At 34.5% G+C, this 20,209-nt stretch overlaps 1 long non-coding RNA gene across 3 annotated transcripts; it reads left to right on the forward strand.

The window, feature by feature from the left end:
- The first annotated feature begins 313 nt into the window (after window positions 1-313).
- LOC120085466 (uncharacterized) lies at window positions 314-4,030 on the forward strand. 3 transcript variants are annotated; one of them, XR_016531801.1, is made up of 8 exons: window positions 345-775; window positions 871-925; window positions 1,036-1,100; window positions 1,913-2,033; window positions 2,165-2,228; window positions 2,974-3,035; window positions 3,412-3,574; window positions 3,743-4,030. It is a non-coding gene; the product is annotated as an uncharacterized LOC120085466 (long non-coding RNA). The 3 variants fall into 3 exon arrangements; XR_016531802.1 differs by lacking the exon at window positions 2,165-2,228 and having other exon boundaries at window positions 314-775; XR_016531803.1 differs by lacking the exon at window positions 2,165-2,228 and having other exon boundaries at window positions 339-775; window positions 1,899-2,033.
- The last annotated feature ends 16,179 nt before the right edge of the window (window positions 4,031-20,209 follow it).

The raw sequence follows: 20,209 nt of genomic DNA on the forward strand, positions 1-20,209 counted from the left end.
TAATATATGTTGGACTACTTGGATAAATTGAAATATGAGATTTAAATATTTGGCTAAGTTAAATTTAATTTAATTATTTGGAATTAATTGGGTTTTAATTTGGCTTGAAATTGGAGATTTGATTATTTTATTGAGATAATTCAATTTGATTTTTAATGGAAGATTTAAAATATTTTAGAAAAGTTGTGAGTTATTAAATTTGAATTTATTCGAGAAGAGGTTTAGGGTTTTATTTGGTTTTGTTTTTATTTGGATGAGATTTAAGGATAGATTTTTTTATTTAATAAAAGAATGTAGAATTTGGACTTTAAAAGGGAAAAGGAAAGAGGTTTTAAATTAGGGAAAAAAAAAAGAAAAAGGAAAATTAAAACTTCCTCTCTTCGCGTGAAGCCCCCCTCCCCTGAAAGAAAACCCTCGCCGTCGTCGCTCACATTCAAGCCGGAGTCGTCGCGCCTCTCGCCATCTTCGTCCGTTTGAAATCGGGTAACCCAGCCTCGCGCCGTCACCTAGGAGCTCGCCAGCCGCACGCCGTCAGTCGAGCTTCTTCAAGACGTGTGTTGGTCATCGACCTCGTCGAGCGTTGCTGTCGCGCGCCGTCGGAGTCCTCAGCTTTTCCGCGCGTTTTTTTGCTCGAATCTGAGGGCCTTGACTCTGCACGCCATCGTCAGTCGTCTCTCTTTTCTGTTTTGTTTGTTTGCACCGATCTGGGTTTTTTGAGCCGCCCATTTTGGTCCGTATTTTTCAACCAGCCGTCGTTTCTTGGATTTTATGTGAGGTTATTTTGGTTATTGGATTAATTGTTAGGATGTCTCTAATGCCCATTACTTCTTGGTTTCAAACTAACATTAACCTTGACGTTCCGGCTTCTAGGTCGAGGATTTTGAGTACTTAAGCAAGCTATCTAGCACCTTAATCGTGAATTTGGGTAAGTTTTATGGGGATTATGGAATAGGTTGTGAACACTTTGGAGTTGTGCCTAAAAGTCTTAAAATTGAAGTTTTAGGGTCAAAATTGAAGGTCGTGTTTCTGTGTTAGGAACGTTAATTCAAGTTGTCGTTGGTGATTGATTTCTTGAATCACTCTTGGACTTGTGACTTGAGGTAAGTGGTACTATTACCGTTGTCAGGCAACCTAGACTAGATTTACGAAGTTAATTAATGGACTTAGAAGCATGTTTTTGTCTTTGTGATACACTTGTGCATGACAGTAATGGGTATTATGAGCATGTTTGAACTTCCATGTTATGCCATGATCTGTGCCCGAATTTCAAGAAAATTTAGGTTAATTATCTAAAATTATTGAGTTTAAATTTCCCTTTTATTTGAAAAATTGGGATTAAATTGAAATAATTGAAAAACTTTTATTGGTTAAATTGAATTTAATTGATTAGATATTTGAATTGATTATCTTGAAAATATTGAATTTTGCTTCCCTTTGATTTTGGATTTTAGGGCCAACTTAAAAAAAATAAAGAGATAATTAATTTGTTTTGAATTGATTTAAATATTTGGGAGGATTTAATTTATATCAAATTGATAGATTTTATGCCCTTTAATTTTGGTTTTTGAAGCCTAAATTAAGATAATTTGAAAAGTTAATTGATTTATAAATTTAATAGAATCTTTGGAGATTTTAGAGATATTGTGACAAAATATTTTATTTATCTTTTCAAAATTTGAAAAAAAAATAATAAAAGAATTGAGATTTTTTCGAAATTAAATAAGTGTGAAAAGAGACAAAAAATTGGGGAGAAAGCAATTCGGTTTTTCAACGACAGTACGGTTGGATCATTGGATCATTGTTTAAAGCTCTGGTTTGTTTGTAATTGTTGTTGAATAAAATCTATAAAACTAGAAATTTCCCTTCTCTTTCATTCTCGCAAACCTTCCTCATGCAAGACCCTCACTACCAGCCGCTAGCCCAAACAATTTATGCCGTCAGCAACACCCACTACCTATCTATAGTAGCCACGAGCCGACGTGCCATCAGCCACCACTGCTCGATCTTTGTCTGAATCTTGACAAAAACCTTGGGTAAGACTTATTTTCGCCACCACTGCTCGATCTTTGTCGGCTAATTGAATCTAGTTTTGGATTTAATTCTTGATCAGATGGCTAATTGAATCTAGTTTTGGAATTTTTCTTGGATCATGACACAACTTTAGATGGATTCAAGTTTTTCAAAGGTTTTAAGGAATTATTTGCGTGGACTTTTGTGACCAATTTAAGGTAAGTGGTACTATTACCGATGCCTTCGTGCCAGGCAGCCTAGATTAGATTTATAAAGTTAATTAATGGACTCTAGAAGCATGATTTTGTCGTTGTGATATACTTGTTGCATGACAGTTATGAGCATTATGAGCATGTTTAAATTTCTAATCAGTACTGAAATTATGTATGTGATGCATGAATAGACGAATAGGGTTGTTTACCATCTCGCCTTGACGCATGTTTTATTTCAGAGGACCGGCGGGTCTAGTTTCATGTTTGACGGTCTGCCTACGGGCCGCTAGACATGCGTAAGTCGACAGGTTCACGTTCATGTTATTTTTCATGTTTGATGGTGTGCCTACGGGCTGTTAGACATGCGTGAGTTGACAGGTTCACGTTCATGTTATTTTCCATGTTTGACGATGTGCCTACGGGCCGCTAGACATGCGTGAGTCGACAGGTTCACGTTCATGTTATTTTTTTTCATGTTTGACGGTGTGCCTACGGGCCACTAGACATGCGTGAATCGACAGGTTCACGTTCATGTTATTTTTCTATGTTTGATGGTGTGCCATCAGGCCACTAGACATGTGAGTCAAGGCAAGACAGTATGTCATTTGGTTTCTTTCCATCATCTAAGTCAGATGTAGTTGTTTGAGCCACGGGCCATCATTCTCTGCTCATGGATGCATAGCCTGATCCCGGTAATGGGATCACTTACTGAGTATTTTATACTCAACCTTTCTTAATTTATGTTTTTCAGGTAAGGATAGGAGCGGACCGACGGATGACGAGAGGGGCCTGTGATCGTGCCATATGGGACATGTAAATCGCTTCCACTTAGTTTACGTTTTCAAGCTATTTAAAAGTTTTGATTTGAAACTCGATGTTGGTAAAAAATTTATCTGTTTAAGTTATTTTTTTTTTCTTCATTATTTTAGAGGTCCCGAACAAAGATTTTACTTATTTGTTATTTATTTTAGAAAACTGTCTTTATTATTTTAATGAAATTTATTTTCCTCAATGGTCAAAATGTTTTGAATGTAAATGTATAATTATGAGTAACGACCCTTATCAGAGTACTCAAAAAGTTTGGGTCATTACATGTGCGGCAGGAACAGTACTGGAATTACGTATATGATGCATGATTAGACCAGCAGGGGCAGTTTACCGTCTCATCTTGATGCATGTTTTATTTCAGGGGACCGACGGATCTAGTTTCATGGCTTGACAATGTGCCTTCAGGTCACTAGACATACGTTAGCCGATGGGTTCATTTGGATGTTACAATTTTGTTAACCAACTGATCCACTTTCATGTTTATTTCTATGTGGCACATCGGGCCATTAGACATGTGAGTCAAGGCAAGATAAGTTATCCCTTGGTTTGTTTTTCTTTTTTCTAAAAACAGTTATAGATATTTGACCCACTGACCCAAACATTCTCTACTTGTGGATACATAGCCTGATCTCGGTAATGGAATCACTTACTGAGTATTTTATACTCATCCTTTATCTTTATATGTTTTTCAGATAATAGCAAGGATACTTGGGCGACTGACAAGAGGACTCCAGGACAGTGCCAAAGGAACTAGGAATGCTTCCGCATTTGAACTTATATGTCTTCTCATATATATATATATATTTTTTTAATAGTTTTCTTTTCACAAACCTTCCTAGACTGGGTGTAAGGGTTAGAGATTTCTTTTAAGTTAACATTTTCCTCCATTTTTTATTTAAATTTTTTTTCCACGTTTAAGGGGTACCTCAGTTCAAACGATTTGAAATCTTGAGTTAAAGTCCAAATAGTTTCTTTATATACTTAAGCAGTCCAAAATCCTATTATTTTTATTTTTTTTCTTCCTTCAATGTGAACATTTATACATGCATGCAGTAACAACCCCCTTTTTAGTTTGTTCTAAGAAGTCGGGTTGTTACAAAAATACTCAGTAAATAATCCAACTACCGGGGCCAGGCTATGCACTTATATCTAATAAATGCAACATACTAGTGGGACATACATATAGTTCACTACATTCTAGATGGTTATCTAGTGAACGATTTAAGTCAACCTAATACGCATTTGGTGGCCGAAGGCTCACAAACATAGTAGGGCACCCATTGACGCCCGATAACGTAATAGAAAACCAGTAGGCTTCCAGTAACATAGTAGGAAACCGTAAATTTTTGGTAACTTAGTAGTGTTAGGAGATTAAATCATCACTCTTATCTATAGTCATTTCATGCTTTCAGTAAATTTATAACATAAATCATAGTACATGTCTTGTGACACCCCTGTCCATTTCCTCATATTATGACTATGAGATTTGGCAAATGGACGTCAAGACTGCTTTTCTGAATGGCAATCTTGAGAAGACCATATATATGGAGCAGCCTGAGGGATTCATAACCCGAGGTCAAGAGCAAAAGGTTTGTAGGCTTAATTAGTTCATCTAATGATTGAAGTAAGCTTCTCGATCTTGGAACACAATATTTGATACTACAATCAAATCTTATAGCTTTGATCAAAATGTTGATGAATCTTGTATTTACAAGAGAATCATCAATAGTTCAGTAGTTTTTCTTGTATTGTATGTAGATGATATCCTACTCATTGGGAATGATGTAGATCTATTGGCTGAAATTAAAAATTGGCTAGCGACCCAATTCCAAATGAAAGATTTGAGAGAGGTGCAGTTTGTTTTGGACATTCAGATCTTTAAAGATCAAAAGAACAAAACACTGGCCCTATCTCAAGCATCATACTTCGACAAGATGTTTGTAAGTTTTTTATGCATAACTCCAAGAAAGGCTTGCTTCCTTTTAGGCATGGAGTTATTTTGTCTAAGGAACAATGTTCTAAGACACCTCAAAAGATTGAGGAAATGAGACGGATCCCCTATGCATCGGTTGTTGGCAGCTTGATGTATGTGATGTTATGTACTAGACCTGACATCTGCTATGTAATAGGGATAGTCAGTAGATATCAGTCTAATTCAAGATTTGATCACTGGACCATCATTAAGAACATCGTCAAGTATCTTCAGAGAATGAGGGACTACGTGCTCGTGTATGGTTCTAAGGATTTGATCTTTAGGAGATACATGGATTCTGATTTCCAAACTGATAAGGATTTAGATTCTAGGAAATTCACTTTAGGATCAGTGTTCACTCTTAACAGAGGGCCTATAGTTTGAAAAAGTACCAAGCAGGGCTGCGTAGCTGACTCCACTATGGAGGCTAAGTATGTAGCAGCTTGTGAAGCTATTAAGGAATCTGTGTGGCTCAGGAAGTTCCTGACTGATCTAGAAGTGGTTTCATACATGTCTAAGCTGATCACCCTTTATTGTGATAATAGTGATATTGTGGCTAATTCTCGAAAGTCTAGGAGTCACAAACGCGGGAAGCACATAGAGCAAAAGTATCATTATTTGAGAGATTGTGCATCGAGGGGACATGATCGTCACGCAGATAGCTTCAACGCACAACGTTATTGATCCATTTACAAAGGCTATCACGGCTAAGGCGTTTGAGGGTCACCTACAGAGTATGAGTCTATAGGACATGCCACATCTAGTCTAGGGCAAGTGGTGGATTTTGTACTAGCCACGTTTTATGCCTAGTTTTTTGTTTTGTGTACTTTTGAATAAGTGTGACTTTTATTATGTACACCCCATTAGCTTTAAGACAAGTGGGAGATTGTTGGGGTTGATGCTCTAAATCTCATGGGTCCGTAGTTTGTAATTGTAATGTACAAACGATTTGTTTATTTAATAAAATCTGGGGTATTTTATTTGACATTTAGTAGCATTAACCCAAAAAATCAATAAACTCATTCGTGTTTATCTTTTGTAGCTTAAACATGTATGTAGAAACAAACAGGTGAATCATGTTTAAGTGATAACCTAAAGGGAGTGTTCTATATAAAGGGGTTTGTATAAGACCATACTACAAAATGATTAGTCTCATTATATAACGCTGTTAATAGTAGAAACTTACATTTCACCTAGATGACCATAGGTGACATGACTTGAATCCTGAGTGAGTTGTGAACTCCTACCTATGAAGGTGGTTTTTTTATTTGTATAGGTGAGAGTGGCTAGATCACGGACTCAATAAACCTACCATTTTGAGGATTCATCTGATTGGGGATTTGGGAACATAGGTACACAAGATGAAATTCACTATTTCCTTCATGTCGAGGTAAGTAGATAAATTGCTCTCGTAAGTGCTGATTCTAGGCTTGAACAATGCGGCGTCACACCCTCTCTTGGCCCAAGAGGTGTTTGGTTATAGTTGGACTATGACTTATTGTTCATTAGAGGAATCAATGGTATTTAAGGAGTTAGATGTAACTACAGAGGCAAAAAGGTAATTTTGACCCAGTTGTACTTACGGGCAATTTGTGAAGGGTCATCGTACTATTGGCTGGTTATATCCAATGGACACAGAAATATATTTGTAGTACAAAGAGTGCAACTATCGGTCTTTAATGGAGTGACCGACAATTAATGGATGCTGAATAATTTAATTAAAAAAGTTTATAAGGTCCTCTCTGTAGTTCAATAAAGATTATTGAGAATTAATTTTAGATTAATTTGAATTGTTCAAATTAATTGAGGCAATTAATTATATATGATACAATTAATTTAAAATAATTATATGTGATATAATTAATATAATATATTTGATATATTATAATATAAAGTTTATTTTAGGAAGAATTAAATATTTGAATATGATTCAAAATACTAATCATATGGATTGGATTCATATAGTTAAATTTAATATAAATTTTATTTATATTAAATATCATGATTGATTAAGAGAATTTAAACTATAGATTATATTATATTTGATACAATATAAAAACTATAGATTATGTGTTATATTTAATATAACAAATACTTACATATATAAAAAAAAAAAAGTTAGTTATTATATATATATATTTTTTATTTATTAATTTAATTTAATTTAATTTTAAACTAAAGGGAGGGATTTACAATTTCTCTCCCCCGAATACTCTCAATAAAAAAAATTATGGTAGTGGGGAGTTGTACATTTTGAATCTTCTTCATCTTCTTCATCTTCTTCACAGAAAAGAACACAGAAGATGTGTGAGATTTTTCTTAGAAGCACTCTCCAAGTGAAATCTCTCTCCCTCTCTAAAATATTCTTCCTCTTTCAAAAATCAAAGAAGCCTACAACTCTCTCTATAATTCTTACCCCTAAGGAGAATACAAGAGGCTCTCTTGTGATGGTGTTCAAAGTTGGATTTGCTATTTTTTGTTCTTGTTTCTGTATGAAGAGTTCGTGACTAATTGGGAGAAAATTCGTGAAGAATTTTTTGGCTTCAAGGGTTAGTAAATCTTTATCCTATTTCTTCTCTAATCTTTTACTTTGAATGCTATAAAATCTGTGTAATGCATAATGAGTTCTTTGTAATTTATTTTTTTCTATGAAATTGAAAATTGAGAATGATTCCCACTTTCACATCGGATCTCACGGTCCTTCATAAATCAACTGGTTTAAAGGTGGTTCCAATAGTAAGATTACTTGTTTCGAAATTAAGCCCAAATGATTTATTCTCCCTTTTAACTTTGAGAGAACCTTGAGTCAATTACTACCACATGAACCAAAAATTAATTTCAACTCTTGGCTTAATTCCACACATAAACCCATCTTATAATTATATCTAATTTGTAGTTTGACCCTAAATTACTTCCAAACTTCAAACAGTAAACCAGACCCATGCAACATTTAATTCCAAGGATTAGAACCCAAATTCCAGCAACATTAACCCAAACAAAAGGGTTTTTTTGAAACCTTAACTTACCAAGAATTGGTCAAACAACTTTAATCCCGCTAGATAGCACCTCAAAGTCCTTCAAAACTCTAAATTAGCCTCTAAATATTATGGGTAAACTAAATATTAAGTCAAAACTAAAATCAAACTCAATGTGCATTCCAAAAACTTAGTCAAGCACCCAAAGAAACTCATTAAATCCTCCAAACGAAACCCTTACCCATAATATCTAGGATTTCGAGGAAGATGGCGGCGTGCGGCAACGAACTTTGATAACCGATGGTCGTTGTCAATGGCGGCGAGTGGGTCACAACAGCAGCGGCACGACAACTACAGTGGGTGGCAAATAGTAGGACACATCGGCGTGCCACTACAAAAAAATTAACCTATTTCGACCATCTTTTATTGGAGGTTATTAAAATCCTTCGAAAAAGATATACATTTATCGGAGATATTGGAAAAACCTTCAAGTAATATGTATTTTTTTTTATCGAAAGTGAATGAAAACCTTAAAAAAAAGATAAATATTTATTGGAGGTGTTGAAAAAACCATTGAAAAATATCTAATTTTATCAAAGGTTATTTAAACACTATATTTAACAAATGATTTAAAAACCTTTGAAAAATATATTATTCTTTATCGAAGGGTTTAAAAACTTTTGAAAAATATATAACCTTATAAGAAACTTTCGAAAAAGATTTACATTTATCAAAGGAATTTAAGAATCTTTGGAAAATATATTACCCTTTATCGAAGGTTTTTAGAAAACCTTTGAAAAATATCTAAATTTTATTGAAGGTTATTGTGACCTTTGAAAATAATATGCATTTATTAAAGGATTTTAAGAACCTTTTCAAAATATATTACGAAGATTTTTACAAAACCTTTAATATATATATATTCTTACCAAAAATTATTAATTTTTTTAAGAAGATAATATTTATTAAATAGGAAAAATGGTTTAACTTTTATGGAAGGTATTTAACATTTAACAAACCTTTGAAAATACCTACTTTTACTGAAAGTTATTTAGAGTCTTTGAAAAAAAAATCAATATTTATCGACGGAATTTAAAAATCTTTTAAAAAGATTTCTTTTCTAATTTAGAAAAGGAAAAAACCATTCTCTAGGGCTTAATTCTCGCATAGAATCACTCTATCCACTTCTCTAGAGTTTAATTCTCTTATTCTCTTAAACCCATCGTCACTTCTGGTTATCTCCACTAGGTTGCTCTGCCTTTCGATCACTTTGTTGCCTGTCTGTTATCTCCTCCGTCGTCTCCGCCTACGTAAGATAATTTTGTCAATTTTTTTGTTGTATTGTATGATTATATTTGATTGTCCTTTTTTTTTCAATTTATGTTTTTATGTGTGTTGGCTCTGTAGACCGATTTTGGTATGCCTTGTGCTTCCTATGGCAACAATCACACAAGATTGTTTGATCACATTGTTCAAATTTTTGCTCGCCAGTGTGGCAATAATGTCTTTCTTCTGCCTTTCGAGATTCATTAGGAGGTATGAACTTAGGCGATTCTTGTTGTTCGATAAACTCTATAAACGAAACTGTGATTTACTGTCAACTCTTAGAGTCCATCAAGAGTGCTAAACTTATCAAATGATGTTATTGAAGGAAATCACAAACAGAGATCTCCATGAGCAACAGAAGTGGAACGTTCCAAATTCTATTCAGAATGAACACAACAACCACAGTCTAATTGAAAACGAACAGATTATGCATAAACAGAAATTACAGCATGCTACAATAGCATTCAAGGGATAGAGTATGCATATTTTTTAAGAACCATTCCTCAAGTATCCCTTGACCAATCTTCTATGCGTCCAACACAGCCCTCGAACGCAACGAACAGAACACCAACAACACGAACAACCGAATCCTTCTCGAACCCAATCAAGTCCAACTCGATTCACGAATAGAGTTAGAACACCACCACAAATGTTACCTTGGTATTATCTGTGTGAGAATCCAGGAGTTGTGGGCTCTGTATGATTTTAGATTGAGGAAGAAATGAGGTATGGGATCGAGTAGACAATCGAGTAAGTGGGAGATATGAGCCTTGTCTATCGCATAGACAATGTACTCGATCGTTTAGTAAACAGAAGCCATCGCATAGACTTTGCTACTCGATCGTGTAGCAACGATCAACGAGCAACTGTCGTATAGTCAACTCTAAGAGATCGTGTAGATTCTCAATGGTTATCGCTTACTAAAAACAATTTTTACTTGATAGCCTATTCCGTGAGATTCTTCCGAGTGAATCAACTTCTAATTTTAGAAAACAATTTTCCTTTTTATCTCACGGTTAACTTTCAATAACCTCCCTTATTAAACAAAAAGAATTAATTATCATATAATTAATATATTATAAATAAATATGATAACTAATGAAAACATAAAAATCATAGTTCTTTTTCTATTTTATGGTACTTAATATAAATCATATTTATATTAATTCCTCCAATTAATGTATCTCATACATCACACCAATTATATCACATATAATTGAATTTCCTCTTGTTAATTTGAACACTTCAAACTAACCAAAATCTTATTCTCAACTTGAACCCATTGAGCTACCAAGGGGACTTTATGGACCTGTGGCTTGAAGCTCCAACGGTACGTGAATAATTAACTAAACTCTTTAGTCGCAAGATCCACCATTCGTTAACTACAAAACACTATACTAAAGACCGACAGCTGCACTCTTCTCATTACATATATATTTATGTGTCCATATAACCAATCAACAGTGCGATAACCTTTCACAAATCATTCGTAAGTACAGTTAAGCCAATTTACCCTTTTTTCCCTATAGTTACATCTAACTCTTTAAGTACCATTGATTCTTCTAATGAACAATAAGCCATAGTCCTACTATGACCGAGTCCTCTCTTCCAAAGAGAGGGTGTGACCACTATGTTCAAGACTCGGGATTAGCCCTTAAAGGAGCCATTTATCTACTTACTACTGCTTCGAGGAAGGAGTGAATTTCGTCTTGTGTTCTGAGTTCCCAACTCCCCAATCAGACGAATCCAAAAAAGGTAGACTTGTTGAGTTGACGATCTGGCTACTCTCACTCATACTAATCAAAGGACCGCCCTCATAGGTAGGGGTTCTCAAAAACTCAAGATTAAGATCATGTCACCTATGGTCATTTTAGTGAAATGTAAGTCTCAATTATCAACGACGTTATATAAAGAGACTAATCACCTCGTGGTCCGGTCTTATACAAATTCTTTGTATAGGACACCCCTTGTAACATCCCGAATTTCAAGAAAATTTAAGTTAATTATCTAAAATTATCGAGTATAAATTTCTCTTTCTTTTGAAAAATTGGGGTTAAATTGAAATAATTGAAAAACTTTTTTTGGTTAAATTGAATTTAATCGATTAGATATTTGAACTGATTATCTTGAAAATATTGAATTTTGCTTCCCTTTGATTTTGGATTTTAAAGTCAACTTAAAAAAATAATAATAAATAAAATAAAATAAAAGAGATAATTAATTTCATGTGGTTTTGAATTGATTTAAATATTTGGAATGATTTAATTTATATCAAATTGATGGATCTTATGCCCTTTAATTTTGGTTTTTGAAGCCTAAATTAAGATAATTTGAAAAGTTAATTGATTTCTAAATTTAATAGAATCTTTGGAGATTTTGGAGATATTATGATAAAATATTTTATTTATATTTTTAAAATTTGGAAAAAATAAAATAATTGAGATTTTTTCGAAATTAAATAAGAATGAAAAAGGTAAAAAAATTGGAGGAGAAAGCAATTCGGTTTTTCAACGACAGCTTTCACAAAAATATCAATTTCTAGAGTTTGAACCGTTGGATCGTACTCAAATTTGGTCAGCCTGTTCGAGACATATAGTGTTTCATTTTGAATGGTTGGATTATTGTTTGAAGCTCTGATTTATTCGTAATCACTGCTAAATAAAATCTGTAAACTAGAAATTCTCCTTCTCTCCCACTCTCGCAAACCCTCCTCATGCAAGACCCTCACTACCAGCCGCTAGCCTAAACAATTTATGTCGTCCAACTGAAACACACGCTGCCTATCTATGGCAACCACAAGTCGACATGTCGTCGGTCGCCATTGCCCCGATCTTTCCCGGAATTTTGAGGAAAATCTTGGGTAAGACTTTTTTTCCTTATAATTTGGGAGATGAAGTTCACCCCTTTGATTTTGGGTTAAATTAGTAACCTCTCTTTGGTTTGAAACTTAGATTCAAGGTATGAAAGTTTTGAGGCATTCACCATTAAGCTAGATACCATTTTGTTTTGCAGAAAATTGGTGAAGATCGGTAAGTTTTATAAGTTGTTGGATGGTTATACTTTTGAATTGAGAGTAATAATGGGAAAATTAAATTATTGATTTTGGATTTAATTTATGATCAGATTAGCTAATTAAATCGAGTATTGGAATTTTTCTTAGACCAAGCCACAACTTTAGGTTGATTCAAGTGTGTTAAAGAAGTTCTAAGAAGATTTTGTTTTGCATTTTTACCAAGTCGAGGTAAGTAGTCTTACTACTGGAACTGCCCTAGTGCCCGACAATGATAATTATGATTTATTGAGGATTATTAGTTAGCATGATATTTATGTCTGCCTCCATTGACTGAGGTTTGAAATGACTAGAGTCAGGAATTGACAAATATGATTTACTGAGGATATATTGATAGTTTGATGTTTATGTATGCCTTGCTGATATGAGAGTTTAAAAAGGCTAGTTGTGCATAGAGATGTTTGAATACTAGTATGATTTGAGTATATTATTTTTATTGGAGATCCTACTGAATCTGAAGAGGATGAGATGTATACACATGTTGTAAAGCTATGATGAAGAAATTTATATGTATATTGTAGAATCATGATGATGAGATGTATATGTATGTTATAGAACCATGTCGAAATTGTGATAGTGATTTTACTGATTAGTTAGAATGCCCACCAGTTTGTGTTTCCTTTGGGATTCACCAGTTTGTGTTTCCTTCGGGATTTACCAGTTTGTGTTTCCTTCGGGATTCACTAGATATTGTATTTCCTTCGGGATTCACCAATTTGTGTTTCCTTCGGGATTGACCAGATATTGTGTTTCCTTCGGAATTCACCAGATTGTGTTTCCTTTGAGATTTACCAGAGGTAGTGAGCATATTTAGCTATAGTAGGAAAGAACTCAGTTTTTCATGTATGTATGTGTCCCATGAGGACTAGGACAGTGTATATGTTCCACTAGAGGTAGGCATCTAGAGGACATAGATGCCTAAACTGACCCCAGTAGTGGGGTTACTTACTGAGTATTTTCTACGCATTTTTTCTCATGTTGTTGTTTCAAGTAAGGGTAGAGATGTACCAACGATGGACAAGTAGAATTCGTGATCGAGCTACTGGGACTAGTTTTATGCTTCCGCTCATGAGATTTAGATTTTTTTTCATATTTTTCTTAACTTTCAGTTTTAATGTTTGAAACTTACTATTAAGAATCGTTTTCAGAATTATTTATTATCATTTATGATTTATGGGTACCCTATTGTTGTTTTTAATATTTGAATTTAATGAAAGCTTTTTGCACTCACCTTATTTATTTAGCATTTATTTCACCATAAAAGAGTGTCGTTTTAAGTTCCATGCATGCATGTATTTAGTAACGGCCTAACTTAAGTCTTAGGGTGTCGAGTCATTACAGTTGGTATCAGAGCCTAAGTTTTAGGTTCTATAGACTGACTTACGATATAAGTCTTAGTTTTGTATCCTTTATGGCTATTCACGGATCCTTCGTCCTCGCCAGGTATGTTCTTTCATTAAATATTTTATGGAAGATGTGTTTAAAAGCCTTCATGTCTAAGCTTTATGTATTGACTGATTGTTATTGCTAGTTTAATGACCTGAAAGAAGTTAGTATGAGATGGCTATTTTGTTTTGGTATTATAGAAAGAAAGAAGAATCATAATAAGGTCATTTGACGTTAGTTTAATTCATGGAAGGACTATTAGAAACGGACATATATTTTGGTTCAGGGATATTGAAACCTGATAGAACTATGAACTGTTATGCACTTATGACATGAAAGAAAAAAAATGGATGCATTTGGTTAAGCAATAAAATAAGGTAGGTGAATTGGAAATTCACTGGGGAATAATATTAAGTTTTGCATTACGAGAATAAAACTAGTGGTGCTACAAGGAACTTTATCACAAGGCACACGTTCTTAGTTATGAAATTAAAGTTTCTTTATAAGATAAGAAAGAGGTGAAGAAGAGACTATAAATTTTATTAAGGATTACTAAATATTAAAGTCAAAATGTTCCAAGAAAAAAATTTGAAAGGATTAATAGGTCATGATCACTTTCATGGTATCAAAGTTGGTGGAGCGAGTAATGTATGGTGTTTTGGTTCTTTATGTAACGTGCCTAAAAGGAAGAAGAATTACTAGATGGAGCATAAAGCGATAGTATGAGGAACACTTTACAAGACCTAGGTAAGATGAATTGGTCAAGGAATGCTAAGATGGTTGAATTTATAGTTGCCTTTAGATGGGAGAAAACGAGTTATTGGATTGAAAATTCTTAAGGTGTTTGGGTTTGCACTATGTGTTTGTTGCAATGAAGATGTTCAAGTTTAATTAACCATGCCAAGAGGAAAGATAAACGTTTTGAAGTATAAAAGTAATGTGATCTTGTGGGAATACTCTACTATGGTTCCAAGTTTGGAATGGAATTTTAGATTTATGAAAAAGGGTATAAAGAGTCATATGTCTTAGTTTAGGGATTATATTTCACTCTAGAAGTGAAAAGTGCACCTTCAAGTTGTTGGGTTAAGCAAGGATAAATATGAAGAAAAATAAAAGTATTTAAGGAAAGTTTTATTTATTTAGGGAGATAAATGGAAATTAATGCATTCAAGACTCCCAAATAGTTAAGTATGGTTTGGATTTTAAAACATGATATGGGTGGATATAAGGCGTTGGTTTTAGTGTAAAAGAGGCGTTGGATTTAGTGTAAAGGAGGAATCTCTTATTACTATTTAGAACTTTGGACTGCAGTATATATATATATATATATATAGCTTGCTTAGGTTGTTGGACTGTAGACTGTGAAAAGGGATTCGAATAGTCACATGTTTTGGTACAAATATATTTCACTAGGAAAGTGAAATAGAGCATCTTGGATTTATTGGTCTTGGAAAAGATAAGGGAAGATGAAAGGATTTGAGAAATATTTTGTTGTTTTGAGAAGGTAAGGGGGATTGATGTTTTGAGATTAAGAACAAAGGTTTGGTTTGATGTCCAAGATAGGAAATATGTGTTTACGAACCTTTAAAGTTGGTATGAACAATCTCATTACTATTTGGAACTATGGATCTTAGTATTTGTTGGTTCAATGGATATTCTGCTGATGACATGTAGAAATACATGACATCTTAGGCCTTTTACTTAGAATTATGAAGGTTGTTAGGCAGAATATGCGTCATAGGAATTCACAAGAATATGAGCTTGCATCGATCAGCATGTCGAATCTCAGCTAGCCCATTATTTTGCATTAATTATGCGTTCAATGTTCTATTTTTGTAGCCAATGCAGGAGATGAACACAAACGCAAAAATCAGACCATCGCATAGACGACTGCATGTGGAGAAACACTCCATCGCAAGGCAAACGCATCGATCAATGCATGGATGTTGCGGTAATTAGCTGTATGCATCCATTGCATGCGAATTGTGCCCGTCAAGCGATTGCGGTCATCATGTACAGTTGCGGTGTTAAGTGAATGCGGCCATTGAATGACTATGGCTACGCGACAATGCATTCTAATGGGATCAACGTAAGGTAGGCGGAATGAACATATCAACGCATCTACCTCAAGAAAATCTAAAGCTGATGCTGACATTTTACCTACCGCACCGTTGGTGGCAGAGGTTCAGAACGCGCCGAACGTCAAACTCAGAGCAGTCCAATCAATGCTGTCGGCAACCCAAGCTCTATAAATAGAAGTCGATCAGCTGAAATTCATTTTATCCAAGGTTTTTACCTAAGGTTCGCCTATGGCGGATCCATGCGATCCAGACAAACGAGAAGACGTCTGAGAGTTCTTCACCTCTTTCATCCATTCCGAGTGACGACCGGAGTTAGATCTCGAGAAAGTCAGCTCCTCCACCCATCTATGACACCACCAGCAGCCTTGACGTGCATTCGCTGGAAGCAAAGTTTTGCTTCCAGTCGGTCATTTCTTTTCCTTTCTTTTTCTATATTGTATTGTATGACATTTTGAATTAAGAAATTAATACAATGTGTTTTCAATGCATTTCTCTATTCCTTCAACTTCATCTCCATCTTCTTTCTTAGCATCTTTACTTTCATTGCAACACTTAGTGAGATTGCTTAGGTATTGCATACTTAGTCATATGGATTAGGAATATGAAATACGTAGCAACCCACCGAGAGGTGTGCATTGTGTGAGTATGTGAGTAATCTTATTTGCTTAGTGTAAAGCTGCTGCAACGTCTGTCTATGGCCTAACGCATTGCTTGTCTATGAGTGAAGTCAGCAACAATCAACTGCCCGAGAGGGTAAGTGGTTGGACGCATTAAGCAAGGTATGCATTGTTCACTAAGGATAGTAACAATCTTGTGTCAACCAAGTTCATGCGTTTGTCTTGTCTTATGTTGCGCCCAACATCCCTTTAGAGCTACTTGAGAGAGAGTCTAAAGAAAGAACCTAATGACTCAAGAGAGTTAGGTTAGAATCTAGACTCGGGAGAGCGAGATTAAATCGGCATAAGCAAGAGATAGGAATTTAGAGATAAGCTCTATTTGTCAACACTGCATCGTGTGCACCCTAGGAATAGGAATGATGATATGTGGTCACCTTGTTTGTGTATCATCGCATAGAGAAGAATTAGAGGCTTATGTGTAGGCCCTATAGACACCTCTACACATACATCGCATGCGTTCTAGCATTAGAAGCTGTAGCATTCGCACCGAGAGGTGGTTTACTATTGTATGGTGTTGCATGATCGCATTAATTTGCGTTGACTAGGGTTGCCCTTGCGATCACTCTTAAGTTTTGCAATGAAGACATCTCCACATTTTATTTACTTTCCCATACATTTATTTCATGTCAAGGTTTGTCACATCTTTACCTTTCATGCATAATTCTCATTGTGTTGTCTGTTAGATAGGAGTAGGAGTAGGATTAACATAGCAACATCCCCTCCATTCTTTTATTCAAACCGCCGCATGCACATCATCGCAAACATATAGCTACAAGTCCCTGTGTTCGGCCTCGGATTATCCAAGAAACTTGCGCTCATGTTATACTTGGTGTGAACGCAAGAAAACTTGTGGTAGGACGCATGGTCATCGCATACATTCGATTAACGTATTTTTCATTCCAACACATGACCATCGATGCATGACTATCAACACATATCTTAGGAACATGCATCGCATGATGCGTCCAAGGGAAGGTTGTTTTCGTGTCTTCCAATTTACCGTCACCATATGTCTAAACTATTGGTCATGGAACTCAATTTTAGCATGAGAATTTGATTGAGCTAGACTATCATGCATTGGAAAAGTGCTAAGCAATCTTCTTTGAATTCTAGTGGAATTGGAGGAAATAATGTTTTATGAAAGGATGTTTAGTAGCAATAGTTGCTAGAAACTATGGAAATAGAAGGGGTAAGGCCTCGTTAAAGAGGGGGAAGACGTTGAAAGGTATTAGCAAGGTCTAGAGGTTTTGGTTGTGGACACGAATATCTAGAATAAGGAATTAATGAAGCCATCGATTTTATTTGAAGGTGAAAGTAATCTAGCTCCAAGTAAGAAACAAGTTATATGAGTGTTAAGGTTGAGTAAATTTGATCTCTCAGAATGACTCCTAGCACTAGAGATGAACTTGAGTTGAGAGCAACTCCTATCCTTAAGGCTCCTCATAGAAGGACTCTAGCAGAGTTGGAATAGCCTAAGTCACTTATACAAGAACTATTTAACAAAGTGTTTCATATGTGCCTTAATGTTTTGCCTTGGAGCACACCAGCTTTGTTTATTAGGAAAGAAAGATGATTCACGCGACTTTTTATCAACTATTACGAATTGAATATGATAGCGTATCTCGGTTGCAGGGGATTGTCAGGACAATTAGATGCCGAATCCGAATTCTAAATCCTGGACTTGAGATGCCACGAGAGATATATTTTCTGTTGCATGGACAGTGAGGTGACCCACTCTATGGAGTGTGAACATTCTCAATATAGATGTATGTAATCATGAAGGTCTTTATCTTAGAAACTGACATTGGGTAATGGTTACAGCTATTATGAGGTTATGGGGATGTATTTTTATGGGGACTTCAAGAGTCTCATTTAAGTGAGATTTTCATACTCGTGCATAGGAGGGTCTAAATGGTGTTATGTGTTTATTTTAAGATTAAAGAGTAACATGATATTATCTCAGATAAGTTATACAATCCATGGTAGGAGGTGAAGACATTTTGAAACGTGGAGTTAGTGCTAATTAAAAGTTATTTAGTAGAATTATCAGTCTAAAGAAGCAGTTTGGAAATATGAGGATGAGATAAGAACTAAGTATCACGAGCCTTTAAGGACTTGAACTTTCGAGGGCGAAAGTTTCTTAAGTAGGGAAGAATGTAACATCCCGAATTTCAGGAAAATTTAAGTTAATTATCTAAAATTATTGAGTTTAAATTTTCCTTTCATTTAGAAAATTGGGGTTAAATTGAAATAATTAAAAAACTTTTATTGGTTAAATTAAATTTAATTGATTAGATATTTGAATTGATTATCTTGAAAATATTGAATTTTGCTTCCGTTTGATTTTGAATTTTAGGGTCAACTTAAAAAAATAATAATAAATAAATAAATAAAAGAGATAATTAATTTTATATGGTTTTAAATTGATTTAAATATTTGGAAGGATTTAATTTGTATCAAATTGATGGATCTTGTGCCCTTTAATTTTGGTTTTTGAAGCCTAAATTAAGATAATTTGAAAAGTTAATTGATTTCTAAATTTAAAAGAGTCTTTGGAAATTTGGGAGATATTGTGATAAAATATTTTATTTATCTTTTCAAAATTTGAAAAAAATAAAAGAATTGAGATTTTTCGAAATTAAATGAGAGTGAAAAAGGTCAAAAATTGGGGGAGAAAGCAATTCGGTTTTTCTTCCACAAAATTGTCTATTCCAGAATTTGAACCGTTGGATCGTTCCCAAATTTGGTCAGCCAGTTCGAGACATATAGAGTTTCATTTTGAACGGTTGATTGTTGTTTAAAGCTCTAGTTTATTCATAATAGCTACTGAATAAAATCTGTAAACTAGAAATTCTCCTTCTCTCCCACTCTCGCAAACCCTCCTCATGCAAGACCCTCACTACCAGCCGCTAGCCTAAACAATTTATGTCGTCTGATAGCAACACACGCTGCCTATCTATGGCAGCCACAAGTTGACGCGCTGTCGGCCGCTATTGCCCTAATCTTTGCCAGAATTTTGAGGAAAACCTTGGGTAAGACTTATTTTTCCTTATAATTTGGGGGATAAAGTTCATCATTTTGATTTTGGGTTAAATTAGTAACCTCTCTTTGGTTTGAAACTTAGTTTCAAGGTATGAAAGTTTTGAGGCATTGACCATCAAGCTAGATACCATTTTGTTTTGTAGAAAATTGGTGAAGATCGGTAAGTTTTGTAAGTTGTTGGATGGTTATTCTTTTGGATTAAGAGTAATAGTGGAAAAATTAAGTTATTGATTTTGGATTTAATTCATGATTAGATTGGCTAATTAAATCGAGTATTGAAATTTGTCTTGGATCAAGCCACAACTTTAGGTTGATTCAAGTATGCTAAAGAAGTTCTAAGGAGATTTTGTTTTGTGTTTTTACCAAGTTAAGGTAAGTAATCTTAGTATTGGAACTGCTCTAATGTCCGACAATGATAATTATGATTTATTGAGGATTATTAGTTAGCATGATATTTATGTCTGCCTTCATTGACTGAGGTTTGAAATGACTAGAGTCAAGAATTGACAAATATGATTTACTGAGGATATATTAATAGTTTGATGTTTATGTATGCCTTGCTAATATGAGAGTTTAAAAGGGCTAGTTGTGCATAGAGATGTTTGAATACTAGTATGATTTAAGTATATT

Source organism: Benincasa hispida, chromosome 9, assembly GCF_027475165.1.
Source record: "Benincasa hispida cultivar pf3 chromosome 9, pf3_genome.v1.1, whole genome shotgun sequence".
Taxonomy (NCBI): domain Eukaryota; kingdom Viridiplantae; phylum Streptophyta; class Magnoliopsida; order Cucurbitales; family Cucurbitaceae; genus Benincasa; species Benincasa hispida.